Source organism: Anas platyrhynchos, chromosome 3, assembly GCF_047663525.1.
Source record: "Anas platyrhynchos isolate ZD024472 breed Pekin duck chromosome 3, IASCAAS_PekinDuck_T2T, whole genome shotgun sequence".
NCBI classification, from domain to species: domain Eukaryota; kingdom Metazoa; phylum Chordata; class Aves; order Anseriformes; family Anatidae; genus Anas; species Anas platyrhynchos.
Genome location: NC_092589.1, coordinates 27,258,811 through 27,277,344, shown reverse-complemented (window position 1 = coordinate 27,277,344; position 18,534 = coordinate 27,258,811). Strand labels below are relative to the sequence as shown.

At 42.4% G+C, this 18,534-nt stretch overlaps 3 long non-coding RNA genes across 3 annotated transcripts; 1 reads left to right on the top strand and 2 right to left on the bottom strand.

Moving 5' to 3' along the window:
• Window positions 1–437: 437 nt before the first annotated feature.
• Window positions 438–3,459, bottom strand: LOC140002118 (uncharacterized). Its single transcript, XR_011808119.1, has 2 exons — window positions 1,043–3,459; window positions 438–686 (listed from the first exon to the last, which is right to left on the bottom strand). It is a non-coding gene; the product is annotated as an uncharacterized lncRNA (long non-coding RNA).
• A 6,631-nt stretch (window positions 3,460–10,090) lies between these two features.
• On the bottom strand, window positions 10,091–17,453 carry LOC140002120 (uncharacterized). Its single transcript, XR_011808122.1, has 3 exons — window positions 17,394–17,453; window positions 17,199–17,259; window positions 10,091–11,103 (listed from the first exon to the last, which is right to left on the bottom strand). It is a non-coding gene; the product is annotated as an uncharacterized lncRNA (long non-coding RNA).
• Window positions 12,414–17,752, top strand: LOC140002119 (uncharacterized). Its single transcript, XR_011808120.1, has 2 exons — window positions 12,414–15,905; window positions 16,658–17,752. It is a non-coding gene; the product is annotated as an uncharacterized lncRNA (long non-coding RNA).
• Window positions 17,753–18,534: the final 782 nt, after the last annotated feature.

Here is an 18,534-nt window from a genome sequence, read left to right as displayed (position 1 = left end):
AAGGCCCCTAAATAACACATGTAATTAAGTCTTTGCAGTCAGGACAGATAATGTAGTTATAAACTTGTTTTCCAGCCATGTTCAATTTTCAGGCCAACAGGTGCTTTAAGCTATGGAGTACGGCACATAAGCATTACCCCCTTGTAAAAACAGTGGAACGGAAAGGAGGCTTTATAACATCAAATTTTATGTTTCTCATCTGTTCAAGTTCTGCTGAACCATCATATCTGATAGTGTTGTGTTTTTGTTTGTTTTTTATGTGGGTCCAAGGGTGAAATTCAGCCCTTGGGGCCCTTTTGGTTATTCTTTTGTTGTTTTTGTGCGTAAAGGGACAGAAGAGGTCCTAACTGCTGCATGTTCTTATGAGGCACTGAAGGTTAAATTAGCATGCATTTTACAATACAGGTTTTACCTGAAAATACCTTTCAAGGTGAAGGTGCTATTAAGGCTCTTTATTTCTTCACGTTCAGAGTTAGTGGAAAGTACCAAACCATCTCATTTAGACTGACAGTTGTTCTGCTTCCTGAACTGGAGATGGTGAAACAGTGGCAGGTGTTTATAAAACCTCTTCTGCGAGCTCGTTATAATATATGCAATAATTAGCTCTCCTGGGGACGTACTTCCAAGCAGTCTGTCTGAGTGACTCACGCTGACTTCAGTGGGAGCTCCATGCAGAGAATTGGGTCCTTTTATAGAAGAGAGGGAAAGAAAAGAACTGTTGTTTTTAAGAAGGCAACTTGAATCCACAGATAGAGCTGGCTATTTTTATGTCACTCTCCCGTTGAATTCTGCCTGGTCTTGATGTTATTTCAGCTGCTCTTTCCTCCCACCTCTCCTGGGGTGTTTGATTTCCTCAGGCATTACAGCCCTTGTTTTCCCTTTAGGTGCATCATCTTAATGATACTTTAGGCATATCCCTACTGATGGTAGCACCCCACAGAAATACCGGAACGTAACTGGTTTTATTTTCGGAGAAGCTTTTGTTTTCTCTTTTTGTCACCCCAGTAGAATGTACCAGCTCTGAATTTTCTGTCCATTTTACCTGCACCTGCTTTACATCACTACCTCTGCGATAGCTTCAGCAGATCAAATCCCGACATATAGTGGCGTGGGAGAACTGACTGCTGCTTTGTATTTTCTTTGAGCTTTAGCTGTCTTGCTTACAGAGTGCAGCTTGTGAGCCTGACATTTCGTGCATTGTATAAGCTACAGATGAGTCAAAGTCAACAATTCGTGGCAATCTTTCCAGTAACTTCAGTGGGCTTTGACTTAAGCCTTGGGTGCCCTTGACTAAAACAGATGGCCTGTCGGCAGGCAGGCGGGCTGCCTGATGGACGTCATTTTCGGCTGTATGATGTCATTGACTCTGATTTACGCCAGTTGTTAGTGAACAATGCTGCCCACACAGGCAAAGCCTCTCCTGTGAGTTGCCGTACTGAGTTCGGTCCAGCAGCTTCTTTGCTTGGATGTTCTCCCCCAGTGGGGGCTGGAGATGAACCAGAAGCAATGTGTGGGTGTGGGGTAACTCATTTCTATAATGATTTTCTCTTGAACATCAAACACTGGGGCTAGTTTAATCCCTATAGCATGGTTTAATCCCTAAAGCACGGAGCTTCTTGACCTTTTCACATTTTAGTATTAAAACCATCACCCTGGAGGTGTTGAAATTGGCTGTCATTTCTACAGAGTCAAAATGGGAATATTAACGTCAGCTTCAAAGGCAGTACAGCAAGATCCTGTTCACCCACAACACTGTTTCTGGAGTCATTCTGTGGCAGAGGGCAGAAGCCAACAACATATACTTCAGGGCACTGGAAAACCTTTAAGTGTTATGGAAATACCACCAGATAGTTCCTGTCTGTGTAGAAGAAAAAAGGTTCCTGTTATTAAGGTCTCACCCTGAAAGCTGTCAGATGATAAACTGCACAGCAATCTCTCTTGTACCTTTGAAGCAAGAAGGGAGGGTAAATCCTACAAAGGCCCATACCTCCAGGCAGTCTACAGACACAGCTGTTGATTGTTTCTTTGAGGAGATTTGCCATGATTGTTTCCTTTTTGCTTTCATTTTCTACTTGCTTCTTCTCCAGAAGAATTGTGAAGAGGGTGATAAATCTCAGCCTGGACAGCTGAGGGCCTCTTTGCTCTTGCTCTGTCTCCTGGTCATTCCTTTTGAAGCTCTGACCCCCAGCTCAGCCTGATGGAAAACTCTCAGAGAAACCCAGAACTTCCTTATTCCTATACCTGACAAGGATCAGAAAACTTTTCTGTTCTGTATTCTAAACTGTGGTGTTGCAGGTAATTTATTGAGCTTGTAATTTTCTGTGAGAATGAAACTGGGGAACTTTCAGTCCAAAAAAAAAAAAAAACAGCAGCTGTTGTTGGTCAAGGTATGGCATTCATGGATGAAAAGTATCTTAAGTTTCTAAAACTGGATGGATCTATCAAACTAAAACTGAACATGGTAATGAGCATGGAAAACAATTTCTAGTTTAAGAAAACATTCATTGTGATCAACCAGTTTCATATTGTTTCTTCTTTAACAAGCACCTGCATGAGGAACTCTTACTGCTTATCCTTCACCAGGCTCACACTTTAATTCTCTTTTTACAGCATAGAATGGGTGAGAATCCTTCTTTTCTATGGTGCAAACCTAATCTCCAAATCAACAAAGATGATTCATTAGCTTTATCCTCTGATCTGGCCAGGTCAGCCACTGCCAGCAGCTTTATCTCTGCTGGCAGCCAGCTCCCCTGCAGCTCTCTGAGCAGCTAGAAATGCAGACTGATGGTGGTGCAGCACACAGTTTTACTGATGGTGGGGGAAGAGGGATCTGTGTGGGTGTAACTTTTCTACTTTCCTCCTCGGGCTCCTTGCCTAGAGCCCTTGCTAACGTCAGAGAAGCAGCTTATCTCCCTCTAGTCCAGTTGACTCCAACTATCATGCCTTGGAGGAATTTCTGTTTGAGAGCTTCCCGTGGGTGTTACTAAATCCTGATCATTTCAGGTTTGCACTTAAGCTGTTATTGGTTTTGTTGGTTTTGTTTTTTTCCCCAGTGCGGTGAGTAGGTATGTCCTGTAGTACCAGGGCTGCTTTTGCATTTTCCTTTATCTTTGCTCAGGGTAAGGATGTGAAATCTGCATGTAAATGTCTGTCTGGTTCTTCTGTAAGATCAGATATGAAATATATACATAAAATGACTAGTCAGTTGCATGCTCCACGTGACTCAGTCTCTTTATGTAGCTACTCAGGAGAATCTTCTTGTCTATTAACTTGAACACATAATACCTGTTGGGTCAATAGGAGCAGTTCAAGTTCCTAATAAAGGAATTATTTTTTTTAGCCTATGCAGCTTTTCACCTTATCAATTTTTCCAAGGTATTTGTAATTCTGTAATAAACTGTGAGCTGCTGTAAAGAAACTCAGGATTTAAGTCACCATCATGTTTAGATAGATAATTCTTCAGAGATCCTGATGTACTTTTAGTATTTAAAAGAAATCAGGTAATGTTTACCTTGCACTATGTCAAATATTAGCAGATTGCTTATTACTTTTAGGGAAGAAAAACAGTTAATGTTTCTTGGGTGGTTTAATGGGTGCTTTTTACTAACCAAAGCTACTTAGGATAGGAGTTTGCAAGTAGAATCACAATTTTATTTTTATTTTCCTTAGCAGAAATGGAGAGCACAAAACCACATGTTTTTTGGACAAAACACATAGCATGTCTATTTGCAGATACGCTGTCAGTTGTATTATATGTATGTGATAATGGCATACTGAATTGCATCGTGTTTCTTCTCGTTATCTATGTATGTCATTACAAATTTGGCTCTATACCACATGGGACAACATCTTTCTTGAGTAGTATTGTGTCTTGCTGGTTACTGAAGCTTTAGGATTTCTCATGCAGTACTTCAAATCTGGTTTACTGCTTCTTATCTAAAAAACATTACATTTCCTATGATATCCATCTTTAACCTCAGTGTGAAAAGTGCTTTGCATGCAAGTCTGCTCGCAGATAGTCAGAAAATGTCAGTGGTGATGTACACAATAACAGGGCAAAAAGGAAGAGGAAGAAAAGAGTTGCACTTTGTGAACGCACAGCTCTTCGTTTCAAAAAAAGGTTATGGGGGATTTCTTCAGAAATATGCTTTTGTCTCAAGGTACTGTTTACTAATAGTGGGTGGTAGAGGCCAGTTATGTAGGATGTGCACTGTTTCTGCTTCAGAGTGAGTGAAAGACTCTTTCATCTGCTTCCTGTTCTGGCTCAAGACAAGTTGTCTCACGGATAGCCCAGCCCTGCATTCCCAATAGTAGAGATAAGGAGTTAAGAAGAAAAGGGTTGTTGTCCACTCTCTTGTTGTTCAATGACGCAAAAAGAGTTATTAGTTAATGTGCAGATGTGTATGCCACAAAAACATTACGGCCAGAAGAAAATTGCACAATCAACTCTGCTGAGCTGGAGGAGGCTTGTCACTTGCCCACAGAGCAGCCCCTTGATATGCCTTGAGGGCACCTCCATTGCCGTGCTCTTCTCTGCTCATCCTTCTCTTGCATCTTTTGACTCTGCATTCGTAGAAGAGAGATTTTGGTATCCAACTTCAGAAAAAGCAATTGGGCCAAACTCTGTATGAAAATGATCAAAATTACTTTTTTTCCTTGCAGAAAAATGTATTCCATCCAACATCTATACAGTAATAAAGGCATGTGAAGCTCCACCTACCAGCTAGTTGTCCCATGTGCTTTTGGACTTTAGTGATGTTCATACAGCTCTTGCAGGACAGTCAGAAGTGCAGCTGAGACCTTTGCAACCTACCTGCTTTCTGTACGCTTGGTTGTCTCTCAGGTAACTGAAGGTGGCCTTGCCTGTCAGCCAGCAGAACTGCTGACCTGCACAGCAGGACCTTTGCCATGTAGGAACCTGAAGTGCCCTGGCCATGCCCACAGATTTACCATTTCTGCTGCATGGGTTTGAACACCTGTTTACTGAAACCGAAGGGATTCAGGGACAAAGCACTATCTGTACATCTGTATTTCTCCATGGGAACACCCCTATCCAAGACCTGACAAATAAATAACAGCCTGTTTAGCCCTTGTGACCTGCTCAGAACCAGTTTGAGTCTACCTTCTCCCAGCAGCCCAGCTAAGCAGAGCTCTGGGGTTGTGGTTATGGGTGCAAAATGTAGCACACGTGGAAGTAGTGCCTCCCACAATTTTGAAGGATTTGCTTGTGTTATTACTGCATTTGTAGCTTTGCTTTTTCTCTACATTTCCACGTATGGCAGAGAGGTTGAAGAAGCATTCTCCTCCCTGAGGCCAAAGCCTCTGTGTGCTTTCACCAGAATAAAGAAACATGGATTGCTAGCGGCCTGACATTTGTCTGGTTGAGAAGAGACAGATCGCAATGCTTAGAAGTCAGTGGTGTATACCGAGACAGACTGCATGATAACTTTAGGTGATGTTCATGCTGAAATCACACATAGAAGCCATTCATTTTAGAAGCGAGTCAAGTTCTCCTAATGCGTGGCAGGTTATATATGGTGCTGAAGGTCATACATCACAAGGCCTTCCTCTTCTGCAGCCGTGTATATAATATTTTAGTTCCAGTACGACTTTGAAAGAGATTCTTTTATAAAGCAGGAATACAAAACTGCAGTCACTTCACACATAAAGGAAATAGTAGAATGAGGTTATTATTCTTTCTTAAATGTTGCAGTTACATAACCCTATTTGTAGTGATCTGTCCACATCCAATAGTTTAATAGCATTAGCTACTCTGAGAATTTAACCAATTCTATTTTCTGAGATCTTTTTCATTTGATTTAATAGTGCTCAGTATGCTAACATGTTTAATAGTATCATCTGTTTTGAAATGAATAAAATTCAAAGCACTAGTAACTCCCTGTCAATAAAAATCAGAGTCCAAAGTCTGTGAATAAAGAAAACACTTTCCATGGAATAAAGGAAGAGAAAGAAGTAGTATTAAGCTTTAATAAAATACTTGTACTGTGCATTTCATGCTTGAGAGTAGAAGCTCATTGATAGGCACTGGAGTGCTTGCTTTCATTGAAGCACTGATTCAAATAAACTGCTATCCAAGCAAATTTTTCTTGAGTTAGCTTGTAAAATGTGAGTGGCAACCCAATAAGATTTTGGAGCTGCACAGAGTTACACTGCAGAGTGGCTGAGACTGGATTCTCACATTACAAACACTTGATGCCAATACTGCCTTAATATATTCCCTGCTGCAGCTGATTAAGCTGTTTGTGTGATGGAATGTTAAATTGTGCCTGGCAGAACTTGTACTGGTGACATGGCTTCACCTGCTGCTGTGGAGGAAGGGATGATTATCTGGGTGTAGGAACCTCTTCAGCCGGATCTTCTGGTGATGGAGTGGTGTGCAGGAACCACAGCCTGATGGCTGGGTGAGGACACGCTGGAGGGCGATCGCAAAATGAGCTTCCCTACGCTGTGCTCTCAGTCTGCCTCTGGCCTGGCAGAGAGACCACTACCAGCATATCCATACCTTTGCTTCTCACTGCTCCCTCTAGAGTTAGCCCCTCTATTCCTCTGTCTTGTGTGAAACCTCAGGATCTTGGGTCTTCCAGGTTCAATGTTTTTTTAAAAACTGTGGCTCTTCAGAAGTTCAGGTGGTGCAGCAGCAGAGCCTTTCCTCCTGGGGCTGACAGCAGGAGGCAAACAGAATGACTCACATCTGACCAACTTCTGCTCTCTGCAGAATCTGAATCAACCAAGTGAAATAAAGTGAGTGGCTTCCTGTTCAGCTGGTACACAGAAAGGAAGAATTGTGTCCATTACTCATGCGGGGCTGAAAGGAACAATTTATAGTCAAAGGTCTTCCTATCTAATCAGCAACCTATCTAGGCTGATAAAATCTTGTGCTCACAGTCTTTCCCATGTTGTCTTTTTTTTCTTTATGCTGTACAATGTAGCAGTCTCCAGGAAAGATTACACCATTGCAGGCTTGCAGCTCTGAGGCAGGTGTTCATTTGTTGCTTCAGTCAGTGGAAACTGCTCTGTGCTTTCTTTTTTACTAAAATGCTCTGGTTTTCCTTCCTTCTTGTCAGGTGGCATATTAAAATGTTCTAGGGGATGTACTAAAATGTTCTGTACACTAATGTATGTATACTAAATGTAGTGAAGGGTTAATGAATAGAAAATCTTGCATTTCAGAAATGCTAAAACACTTATTTTCAGAAGAAAGAACACGTTATTTGTGCAAATGGGGAAAAAAGATCTCATTGTGCCCAACTTGGTCTCCCATTCATATTGCATTTTCTGGTTTGGTTTGATTTTGTTTCTGCATAGACGTTTTTCATTTCGTTCATAGATGTTTTTCATTTGGTATATTTCAAGGCCCTGCTGAACTTTTTCATCAGATAGCCAAAAAAGCGTTCATTCACCTCATGAACAACCAGTGCTGCTTCTAGCTTTAGCACAGGACATGCGGATGGAACTGAGGAAGCTCTTCAAGAGCCCAAATCTCTGTTCATTTTTCTGTGACTAGCAGAGTAAAATCTGGATTTCTAGTGAATCATTTACAGCAGAAAGACCACCCTACATATGGGGTTAGCAGAGAGACATGGTTAGCAGAGCCACGTATCTTTTGGTTTGCTGGATACAAACGCAAAGAAGGGGGGCTTCAGGTGACTTACCTTGACATGTAGCCCTCTCTCCCCATGTTTTACTGTTTTTGTTTCAAGACCTTTTTGGTTCACATCTCCTCATGCTTCCACAGTGGAGAAAAAGACAGACATTACTGCCTCAGTTTGCTGCATTCTCCTGCAGAGACTGAGACAGCATGCTTAGAGACATCTTTGATAGCTGAAGAAATCCAGCGTCAGCACACCTTCTGCCTGGAATCATGAAGTCTTAGCGTGACTGAAGCGGTTGTTGATGTCTGAATTGGGATGTCCTGGATCTGCGATGCACCATCTCCAGAGCCAGCATCAGCAGAGGAATAACTGAGAAAGATCGTGATCTTGCCTGGTGGAAATGTCTTTGGGACCATTCCCTTTCTTACTGAGAACTGCTTTCTGGGTATGAGCTGCCTTGCATCGTCCTACTGTGAATACTATCTAAACAGTTTGATATTCTACAAACTGTTTGGTTTTAGAAAATGGCTTTTCTATTGCCTAGATTTCTTCTCAGCATCTTAGCAGGATCTTTGGCTTAGTTCTGCTTTATTCGTCCTCCCAGGGACCTCAGTTCAAAGTTCACTGCAAGGTGCTGCGGTTAGCACATGTGCATTATTAGACAAGGATGCTAAATCTGCCAGGAACAGAAAGGTCAATAGTGCTCACAGGTATTTCTGTTCTCTGTTTGGAAAGAAACCAAATAATATTCAGCTCTCATATTCTCATTCCAGAAATAGTTTGGGATTTTTTTTTTTTATACAGAAACTACTACTATAACATTTTTCAGCCTGTCAAATGAGTAATTTACAACCAAAACTTTAAAAACAAACCAACAAACAGATTGACAAACTCTCTGAGCCTCTGAAGTCAATACATAATGAATTTGATAATATTGGAGAAATGTCAACACCAGCTTGTTTTTAAAAGCCACAGTCCCCAACTCCAGGGACAAAACATTGCTCTTTTGACTGCCAAAGCATTGTCCTTTCTGTCTTCTGTTTGACCAATGAGGAATGAATGGATATGTCTTCTCTCTGAGAGCTGTCACAGAAGGCCAGTGGTTAGGGCTGTGATTTCGGAACTCATCTGCCATTCGAAGATGTTTACTGGATTCCAACCTTGCTCATTAATTAGGGATGCTTGGAGTAAATGTGACTCACCAGCTATATGGTCTTGCCTGAAGAGCTGGGACTGCAGAATTTTTCAGTGGTCGATCTACAGTTAATACTAAGGGATGGCATGAAAATGATGTCCTGGAAACTGTGATCATCTAGGGGGAGGGAAGGTAGACTTGGATCACGTTATGGTGACTCATGCTCCCTCTGGAACAGGCATGAAATCTACATCCTGCACAGCTAAGACATTAAAGCTAGCACAGCATGAACAGATCACTTCTAAAACGATGTTAGAAGCAGTATGCTATCAATGTTGTGTGATTTGCACTATAGCTGGCTTCTGGTTTTTGGTTTCACATTGTCACGTTTCCTTACCAGCAGTGAACAGAGAAATTGAATCGGTCACCCGGTTTGCAAGAGAAAATGAGTGAAGTTCACAATCGCTCAAAGGATCTCAGATTTGATACCTTCTTGGCCAAAAAATCCTCTCGTTCTAGGTAGTTGCACAGGAGTTATAACATTACCTGGTTCTCTGCAGAAGTAGTGGCATAAGAGCTGATGTCTGAAGACAACACAGGAAATTGAAATCAGTGTAGTTATTGGTTATCTTTTCATGGAGAGCAAGAAGAAAGGAATAGTTAAAGATGTACTGTTTTCCTATATATTTAACTCTTAACTAAGTAATTGGAGCCTAGGATGGCATGTGCTTGCATGCATGTATTTACTGTGGATGGAAAAGCTGCCAATGTTTGCATCCCCTTGAAATCAACATTATGTCTCCCCTTGTCTTCAGGGGCAACAGAGGCGAAATCTGCAAATCCTATCTGCTAATTATAAAAGAAACAAAGAATTGCAGTATGCAGTAAAATCTGATATGGCTGTGATTCAGGAAAGCACTCAGTGCTCTCTGTCAGGGAAGTAAATCACATAGCAGCAAGGGACGTTCCCTGTTCCAGATGCCCCTCAGGAAAACCAAGCACAATTTTAACGGTGCAGGTTTATGTATGCCGTGCCTTCATGAAACTTTCCCATCTCTGAGCTGTTGCTTTTTAATCCCACAAAATGTGCTGCTTCTTTCTTTTAATATGTTGCAGTATGCATTTGTTTCCACAGCTGAGCACTGAACCCCTCCCAAGAAGGCAACAGCTGTTGTGAATGTCTAATCAGATTGCCCAGCTAATTAGCAGGTTAAAATGGACTTGGGTGTTTTATTCCCTCTCCTTGTGATTTCAGTGACTGATGCTGTTAATGAACTCTTAATGAGGAAGGATGTTATATAAATGTTGGGTAAACATTTTTCGTCTTTCATTTTCCAGGCAGAGCCCACAATTAATGTATACCATGCATAGAGTCATAGCTTCATTTAACTCCTCTCAACTTGCCCACTTTACACTGAAATGAATATTTCCTCCTCATTTTACGTGTCTTGTTGTGTTAGATGTACCATGCTGATCTAAAAAAGGCAAATTCTGTGGGTGTCCAGAGTTGTTGTCAGAGTCAGACACTGCACGCTTGCAAGACATGCTTCCACGCAACGCCTTTGGTTTGAAGAAATGTGTAAAATGATCTCACTTATCCTTTCAAAAGTGGTTTCTAACCCATTTCCTTGCAAATAAGCCATTGAAAATGCAATCGTCCCATTAAAGCTGACAATCTATTACTCATTTATTTTTCCCATAGGGTCTCATTCTATTCATGGTGTGGTCACAAGTAATCAGGGAATAACTGTGCCATCTGTAAGGAATTTTTAAATTTGGTTGGAAAACATTACTTTTTATAATCATTACTAGGGATCATTTCTCAACATTAACTTTGAAAGAATAGTGATTTTTTTCAAGAGTTTCCTCTTGAAAAAGAATGTAATTTTTAAATATAATAGTTATAAATATAATAACAATATAACCCATTGTTATAAATATAATGTTTTATTTACAAAGCAATAATCAGAGGTTGAAATCTTCTCAAAGCTTTTCTCTGATAATCTCTGCCAACCAGTACTAGTGAGTAGGAAAAAGAATTTCAGAGAAAAAATCTTGCATATTTTGAAAGCACAACCAAATATTTAACAATTTGAAATGTAAATGAACTTAATATCTTCAAGACTTTGCAGCTTCTAAGGAAATGTATATTTATGGTAAATTCTCATCTTTTAGAAAATGGATATGTGTCATCAGCTATCTTTCTTGTGGAAAATTCCTGCTGTATTGTGTGTAATGTCAGCAAGCCTCAGAATACAGAGGATCATTTAGCTCCCATTTACTGGAGGGAGGAAGACTCCTTAAAGCTTCTCTCTACATAAATAGCAGGGCCCGGCAAACCAGGAATCAGTCTCCCTATAAATAAAAAATAAAAAAAAAAGACATTTGCTTAAAAACAGTGTTTCTGTAAATACTTAATATTCATTTCTCTTTTAGCTTTCTGTTTTCTGAGACTTTAGGGCTTTCATTTTCCATGCTTTGATGTGCAACTCTGAGGATATGAGTAATTTTCAAAAGGGAAGTGGAGTTTCTTCATTGACCACATGAATGCAAGAGCTGGGCTTTTATGAAAGATAATCCAATATTATGAAACTAATGATAGTGTGGCTAAGAAGACAGCTTTAGAGCATGAAAAGTACTGGAAAGGACAGGTGAAGGGAAGCTAAATAATTCCAAGCACTGGTATCACATCCCAACATTTGTGTAGTGCACCCAGAGTTCAGCTTAATGGTTCCTCTTTCTTGCAGGCCCTAAGCAAATGTTTTCCTAAATGTGTCACTTCAGGCATGATCGGCTTGGCTCAGGTGTGTTGCTAGACACAGATTTAGCTTATTTACAAAAGGCAAGCCTATCTGTCAGTTTTTATCGACTTATTCTCCTCAAAACTTTTCTTTTTATAGTCTTTTAGGTAAAGATTTGGTACTTACATATCCTGAGCTCTACTGCTAAAGTTATATTTTCTTGAAGCATGCTCTTGGTATGACAGTGCCGATTATGTGTACTAACAAAGATACACATGCTTCTGACCAGTGTGCAGGGGCCAGAGTTCTGGGTCAGAGAGGGATAGAGCTTTTCCTTTCTTTTGGAAGCGATGTCCCCACTGTTGCCATTGCAAATGTTGGAATGGTTCCTCTGTGACACAGTAGGTAAGCCTTGCCAGTCTGTTAGCCAAGTTGTTTAGTGTGGACTTTGGTTAACCTACATTTAAATTTAACTTTCTCTTGGAAAACCTAGCTGTTTGTTTTCTGTTGTTGCTACGTTTGTGGTTAATATCTTGACATCTACATTATAATAATGGATAAATAAAGAATTGTATTAATATGGATTTTTGTTTGGCACCAGCAAGCTATATTACGACTCCGCCAACAGCCGAAGCAGCCAGATGTGTGTGTACGTGCGTGGTTTTTCAACCACATAGGCTTTTGCACAATAAATCCATTAGTGCTGATTGCTTCCCTTTCTCTAAAAGGCTCTGCTTTTTCACTTCATTTTGCTATCTCTAACTGTAATTCAGCAAATGGCCTTTAGTGAAAACCTGAGAGAAGGACATGAGTGAATTATATAATTTAATACATTAGTCACAAAATAGCAGATGGATTTGTTAAGGGTGAGTCACGGCTTTATTGCCTGCGTCTTCTAGATGTAAAATGGATCTTTGTGGCTTTTTTGCCTCTAACCTTATTTATTCTTTTCTGTTCTGAATGCTAAATACCTGCTCAGTGTTATGGCTAGGAAGACACACCATATGAAAGAGGCGCCAGCTTTCTCTCTAGGTTCAGTATGTATTTTTAATTGCATCTGCTCATTTTACTACCCGTGAAACCTCACTGTTGGTTGCTTTCTTTTCTTTTTACTATTTTTTTTTTTCCAGAGCAAGTCGTAAATATAGCTTCAACACCCATTATACTGAAAGCACACGGGGTCTTGCTTGGCACTTTCCACCAGGCCTCAGGGTGCCGGGCGCGCAGGCCTCTGGTGGTGCAAGGGCAGGAAACGGGGGTGACACCTCCTGCCGAGGGCAGGCCACTCACACAGGGCGAGAGCTCTCTTGAAGGGATAATTTCAGTTTCCAAATTATTAATTGTTGTATGGTGGTGTCTCGCTTTGGGCTTGGCATGGAGCCCGCAGCTGAAAAGTCAAGTCTTTCTCACACCAGTTCTGCACGACCTTGGTGTATGGCAGCTGGAGGAAGAAGCGATTTCCCCGTGCCCCACACTGTGTTTGTGCATTTACCCAAGTGTTTGGACATTTCTCAGCACCCGAAGTTGCATGTTGTGACTAGGCGGTTGCAACACCTGCCAGAGGCCTTCCTTCCTCTCCGCATCCCTCCCTCGGCCCTGGTACCCCTCCTGCCCCCAGGACCTTCCCCAGGCCCAGGGGCTTGGTGGCACAGGGGCAGAGGAGGAGGAAGGGAGGAAGAAGACTTTTGTGCTGAGCTCCTTCTCGGGGCAGAAGTTGTTGCAGTTTCTTCTCAAGATCCCAGCCTGTTTACAGTCTCTCCAATTAAACCCTAAAGCAAGAGACAAAGTACCTTCTTTATAGGGTAGGTCCAACAGATCCTTCCAGACCAGGTCTGTGAGTCAAGCTCTTACTCATTGCTGGGGACATGCCAAGGAGTCTGTTTTTAAGGCACTTACCTTCTGGGCAAGCAGTGCTATCAGAAATAATTGTAGTGATGCAGCTCCCTCTTCACAACAAGCCAGCATTTGTTATGTCCCTGAACATAGCTGGCAGTGCCCTTTGATTAGAGGGCCAGGGCAAAATTCAGATTGTCTAAAGCTGCAGGAGCAGCCATGCAGCATGCTTTGCTTTTCCCAGATCCATCCTGCTGTTTTCTGTCCCTCTGCGTGCCTCCTGGTAAGCATCCTTGCCTCCTACGCTTTGGCCTTTCAAAATTTTAACTTCTGAAATTACTCCTCAGCTAGTGGACCTTCTGTTGTCTTCACCAGAAAAGAGTGTTTTTCTCTCAGGAAAAGAGCCCATTCAGCTCCTGGCAGGCCATTTCATACCGACCTGCCCCATGTACTGTTTGCCCACAGTTCATTTTCTTCAGTAAAGGCTAGTGATTAACTACTTTGCTGCCTCTCCCTTGCCAGCAGCACATTGCAAGCTGGAGAAGCACAAACATAGTTCATAAAAACACCACGCAAAGCTCCTCATTCCTCACAGAGTTTATGTCAGGGTACAAAAGAGCTGCCCAAGGCCTCTTGTAGTTTTGCATAAAGAAGTAAGTTATGTATTTCTAGTTTGTGTGTGCAAATGGAAAAGTATTTTCATAGTCTGCAGCTGATCACCCGCATCCTTGAAGCGCAGAGCCTGGTTTACTGAGGGGAAGAATGTCACCTCATGCTCAAATGCGCTTCATGGTCTCTGTGAGGACTTTGTAAAGAGGGATCCTATTAATGGTTAACCAAGTCGGTAACAAGACTGGGAAAATTGTTAATGATATATTTCACTGAGAGCACAGTTGGAGCAACTTGTAAAGTGATGTGTGATGCCATATGCGCACACAGGCAGGAGTGGGCAGGGTGCCACAAGCAGCGTGCGAGGCCTCCTGACCCACCACACAAGTGACACAGGCAAGGCAGCATCGCTTGGAGTGACTCCTTCCAAAAATGGTATTATATAAGGACAAAATTCACTTTGGATGTGGCAGGTTTGATTTCTTCCTTGCCTGCCCAACTCTTGTGGTGGCAGTAACAGCATGTGCTAGAGAGCCCTGGACTCTGGGACACCTGGGTCTGCATGGGGCTGTGTTGACCAGACACTTCTGTTATGCAAACACTGAATCTATTGACAACAGGCCAAGAAAAGAACTGGTTTGCACTAGGATGTGGCCCTACGGTGTGGTAATTATCTCCATTTCAGCCTCACCTCTGAAGAAGATGGCTGCTTTGGTTATGGTCACTGCATAGGTGCTGGTGGCTGCATATTAATGCCCGCTTTGTCCCCTGCCTTTGCAGCAGTAAGGCGGTCAGCTTCTCAGAGCCAGCCACAGTGTGTGCTGTGCTTGTGCTGGCCCTGTCAGTCTGTGCGTGGTAGCAGTGTTTGTGCTAATACAGGTCCCATCTTGGCAGGCTTGAGGTCTGAGAGACCGCTGAACCCCTGTGTATGCCCTCTTCTGCAGGAGGGGAAGGGCAGCCGCTGGCTCCTGTCTCGGTGCTAGTCTGCGGGCTGCTGGTGGACTGGTCCCCGGGGGCCTTCACATCTCCAGGCCGGGCAGCAGCTCACCCCAGTGCTTTGGGCTCCCAGGAGCCAGAGACGCAAGCAGGTGAGCAATGGTCATCTCCTACAGTGTCTTCTCCCTTTCCTGGAACAATTTGCTTGTTCTCCTCATACAGAAATCATGGAGTATGGCAGGCTAAAGGAAAGTAGTTCACAATTCCATTTTTTAAATACTTTCAGAGCCTTTTTTTTTCTTTTCTTTTTAATTCTGAAGGAGGATCACTTGACTTCCCAAGTACGTTTTTAAAACAACATGACTTCTGTGACCATCCTCCATCTACTGGATTTATATAAATAGCTTCAATAAAAAAATCATGAAAGGATTAGTAATAACATGCAAATCATCATCTTTAAGGGTATCCGTCTCTTCTTCTCTCTCATATTATGAACTGCAGATTTGCTGGATAGCTTCCCTTTGCATTAAGAAGACTCGGTCTTGTTGCTTGGCTTTCTGCCACTTTTCATTGCTTAACTCCTTTAGATAATTAGCAGCTCTTCTGTTTATTAAGTTTGTATCAGTTTAATAAGGCACCTCCACTGGGCGCTGTTAAATCTATCTCCCTTGAGCTGTGCTACTGCTTGGTGACTGGCTTCTCCCATCTATGCAATTGCATTTAGGGGATGTGAAATCTCAAGCAACTCATCCTGAAGCGTAGCACATGGCCAGTGCTACAACTTTGTCACAGTGCAGGGGAAAGGAGTGTCCTAACCAGAGGCTGACCTGCCAGCCCACTTCTTCCACAGGTGAGCCCAGACCTGATGGTGACTCCTGTGCAGGTGGATGACCATCCCACAGAACATGCTGGAGGCTTTGCATGGCCCCAGGGACCTGCTGGCACCACAGCAAGTTCTGCTTAGAGAGCCCAAGCCTGAGAGAGGTGTACAGACATAAGCACTTTGAGAACAACTGACATAAAAGTGCCAACCTTTTGGTAAGCTACTTGTGTGTGAAGACTATCAAAGTGACTAAAGAACATGATAGGAGTCCTGTGATGGCAGGACAGCACAGCATGGCGAATTATTTTTGCCTCGTATTATGCTCTGTTTGGTCTGTTAGTCTGATTATACTGAGTCTGTCATGCACACAGCTGCTATGGAAGTGCGTATGTAAATATTCACTTAAATAAACACATCAGCTTTGATAAACGCACCTCTGCTCAATGAACCTGGCCAGCTAGCATAAATCAGTACAGATATTAAAAACAGGGACAATAAGTGGAACTTTTTCCTCTGTGTGTGTAGCAGATGCCACTATATTTATGACCTTTGCCCTGTTAGTAATCTCTATAGCATACACTAGCCATATAGGCTAACCCCTATAGGGGTTAGCCTATATACATATAGGGCTGCACCATGGAGATGGAGAAAAAGAGGTTTTCATTAGGAGATTTATTCTTGAAAATGAGAATTTAATCCTCAAACAAAACAGAGAAGGCCTTGGAATTAATCAGCAATGTTTCAGAGGCTGGAGTGCCAAGGCCTCTATTTATCTGCCACAGAAAAGCCACTGGCTGCATGGCCAGAGCTCACCATTACAAAGTGATGGAGCAGCACTGAAATCTCTCAGCTTCCGTGGAAATTACCTGAAACGGAAAGTGCCAAATACTTTCTGAGAGTTACTTGACTCTCTGCAAGCTGAAACTCTAACACGTTGTCATTTATTTATCTTTCATTTGCATGCCAGCCACACTGCTGAATGGAACCTGGTGCTTCTTTATACTAAGGCCTCTCTGAACCACTTCAGTGTTAATATCTGGTGACGACACCTCAGTCTGAAAGAGGATGCACCTGTGTAGCGTCTGTGCAGCTCGAGTTATTCTGAATCCCTCTGAAAGGCTGGGGCCAAAACCAGCACATACTGCTCCTTTGCTGTGGGCTGTCAGGTAAATGTACTGGCAAAAGTGACCAACAAGAACTTATAAATAAAATCTGCTAAAGGGGGAAAGAGGCAAAGAGAGCAAGCAGACCTTATTACCTACATAATGTAAATGATCCCTGACATTCTTAGGTTCCCTTTAGAAAACTGAATCCTTCCACAAGAATGGATGTAAGGCTTACGATATCTGATACCACAAACAGGAAAGTTTGGAAACTGACTCTCAGGATCTGCGCTCACTGGAGCCTGGCTAACGCTTTGTGTCTTTGCTATGTTTACTTGATCTACAGTTCAAATTACAGCGCAGCAACTGACCACATAACATGATAAAAGAGAAGTTTGTCCCTACCTGACATGGCCTTTGTATCTGATGTGCCTCATATCTCTCCGGGTAAATTGGCTCAGCTTGACTTGAATAAAAAACAAAATAAATAATTTTCAAATCTTCTACCCATTCAAGATCTGTCTTCACTTACACTGGGTCTACTTCCGTTTTCCTTTCATTTTCTATGCACATTTGCAAAAAGGGTTTCTTTTTACTCACATTTCAGGGAGGTTTTTTTCATACACAAGTCTTAGATAAGCTCACTAGCAGGCAAGTGCGTAGCACAGAAAAATGCATATGATTTAACCGATGAGTCACATGCAACAAATAATGAATTATGGATGGTAGAACTCAAAAGAGAAGTCACAAGGCTTATGCAGCATTTAAATCCTGTTTACAACTCCAAATGAGGGCACTTTGATTCAGGTCCTTATATATTTGCTTACAGGCCGGATTCCCAGGAGCCAGACAGGGATGTCACCAGTTTCCCTCTGGCAGTTCCTGCTCTCTGTATCTCATTCTTCAGCCTATTAAAAAAAAAAAAAAAAAAAAAAAAAAAAAAAAAAAAAAAAAGGAAACACAAGAGACACAGAATCAATAAATGTCCTTTAGCTGAAGTGTGAAGAGCTGCCACTGGCCATCCAATGGCCATCCAACACGCTGCATGTCACCAGAGCTGCCAGGTTTTGCTGCAGCTGCTGAAAGACAGTGCAGAGGACAAGGTGGGTGCAGGTGGGTGCTGGTGAGAGGAGAACTGAGTGCCTCCGCCAGGCCTTGCCATCTGTGGGGCCAAATGAGGCACACTGGAGGCGCTACTTTATGCTGTGTGTGTCTTGTGGTTAAGCATGCAGCTTTACTTTCCAAAAGCTTCCGTTTGGTGTTTCTCATAATCGTAACAAGTGTTAAAATCACACGTCTTAAATTCGTTTGTGGGCACGAGCAGACAAAACATGCATCACACTTTGATTAGTTGCAGAAGGGTCAGGCCCAGAAAAAAATCACCGCAGAATGAACTGTATCTCTGCTTTGTCGGCTGACCTATATCTTTATATGTATATAACAATTGGTCGAAATATGTTGTTGCTTGCACCTTCTGGCACAGTAATTTGTGTGATACTGATCTAATACAATCTTGCTCTTCAGGGTCATGCTGATTGACATCTGCTCTGCACCTAGCAGCCTCTGTCTCTCTGGCACCCGCAGCAGAGCTGGCTGCTGCAGGGACTGCATTTAAGCTGGAGCAGCTGGAGGGAAGCCAGCTGACGTCCTTGCATGGGATCTGCATCCCTGGTCACCTCCTCTGCAGATTGACCAGCAAGACAAACTCTTTACTATCCATTCAACCCTGTCCCTTCACTTC